This window comes from Nestor notabilis, unplaced genomic scaffold, assembly GCF_000696875.1.
Source record: "Nestor notabilis isolate BGI_N333 unplaced genomic scaffold, ASM69687v1 scaffold25087, whole genome shotgun sequence".
NCBI classification, from domain to species: Eukaryota; Metazoa; Chordata; class Aves; order Psittaciformes; family Psittacidae; genus Nestor; species Nestor notabilis.
Window position 1 is genome coordinate 2,013 of NW_009935569.1, and position 1,794 is coordinate 3,806.

Here is a 1,794-nt window from a genome sequence, read left to right on the forward strand (position 1 = left end):
AACCTGGGGTCCCCCAACAGTGCCAGCAGGACCCCAACGGCCAAAGCCACACAGAGCATCCTCATCCTCTCGTGTCTGAGCAGCAGAACCCTGCAGGCTCTCGTGTGCCCGAGAGTCCTCTGCTGCTTATAACAGGTCCTGGTGCCTTTTCCTGGTCACCTTCCCACAGCCACCCGTCACCACCAGGCACTGCTGGCTTATCGGTGTCCCGGCCACAGGGACAGGGATTTTCCATTGGAGGTCATCGGTGCTGCAAAGGACCAGTTGAACCATGGAATGGGTTGGGATGAAGGGACCTTAAAGCTCCTCCAGTTCCAACCCCTGCCCCGGGCAGGGACACCTTCCACTAGAGCAGGTTGCTCCAAGCCCCTGTGTCCAACCTGGCCTTGAACACTGCCAGGGATGGGGCAGCCACCGCTTCTCTGGGCACCCTGTGCCAGCGCCTCAGCACCCTCCCAGGGAAGAGCTTCTGCCTCAGAGCTCATCTCAGTCTCCCCTCTGGCAGGTTCAAGCCATTCCCCTTGTCCTGTCCCTCCATCCCTTGTCCAAAGCCCCTCTCCAGGTCTCCTGGAGCCCCTTTAGGCCCTGGAGCTGCTCTAAGGTGTCCCCTTGAGGAGCCTTCTCTTCTCCAGCTGCCCCAGCCCAGCTCTCTCAGCCTGGCTCCAGAGCAGAGCTGCTCCAGCCCTCGCAGCAGCTCCGGGGCCTCCTCCGGGCTCTCTCAAGCAGAGATCATCCCTGGTCTAATGGCCCCGACTCCACAGATGCTCGGTGCGTGGCTCCAGGAGGACGAGCAGGAGGTGCCACCGCGCTGAGCACACGCGGGACCCACCAGCTCGTGCTCTGGGGCTTTTCCTACTGAACCAGCTCATGATTATTTCAGAGGCAGGACCAGAAATAACCAACAGCGAGTGAATAATCCATGAGCTTGGGCTGAGCTCTGTGAGCGGGGGCAGGGCAGGGGGGAAACAAGGGAGGAACCATCTAAACCAGCCCCAGAGCAAAGGGCTGCTTCAAACAGACCCTCCCTGACCCTGCTCTGGGGCTGGAGATGGGGTTTGGCCCCAGAGAATGGGGGAAATCCCCCCTTAGGGTGCCAATACTTCTCCACGGTGCTCCCATCCCTCTGGAAAGCAGCACCAGCATCTCCTTCCTCACCTCCATCCCAAGGTTTTGGGATGCTACCGGCATAACGTGCTTCCACCAGCATGCTGCGCCGGATGCTCATCACCACCCTTGCTCCTCAAGCATCCCCACCACTGCAGGGTGCTAAGGATGGAGCTCACTAACAAGCTCCTTAGAGGCAAACCCCTTCTTTTCTGGTTAAAAATAGGTCAAGAATCTCCATTTCCAGCCCTAAAATGAATGATTTGTTGAGGGGCTGCAACGCAGGTGATGCTCGGGAGGTTCTTCAGCCTCACTCCCATCACACAACCACCTCTGCAGCCCCAGGGGAGTAGGGACCATGTGGCAGCGGTGTCCCTGTGTCACCCCAAGGAGCAGTCCCAGTGTAGGAAGCGGAGCTGCTGCCATCACCCCCAGTGCCTCTGGCTGTCCCGCTGCTCCAGCAGCACTCGATGGAAGCATTTAAGGTGGAATAGCACCGATTTAGGGTGGGAGATTCCCTCGGGAGCAGAGCAGGGACCTTCATCTCACCCTCACCAGTGGGACCAGATGGGCACAGAAGACCCCTGAAGCCTGACAAAGAATTTGGATGGGGAGTTGAAGCTTTGGTGATGAGATAAACCCCAAAAGAGGAGCCACAAACCCAGAGAGAGCCTTTATTCCAAAGAGAAA

The 1,794-nt window shown here is 58.5% G+C and overlaps 1 protein-coding gene across 1 annotated transcript in view; it reads right to left on the bottom strand.

Annotated features, from left to right (window-relative positions):
- The window catches only part of GIF (gastric intrinsic factor (vitamin B synthesis)), a gene marked incomplete at both ends in the record, with an annotated part of 4,823 nt that overhangs the window by 2,000 nt on the left and 1,029 nt on the right, over positions 1-1,794 (bottom strand). The window lies entirely within an intron of this gene.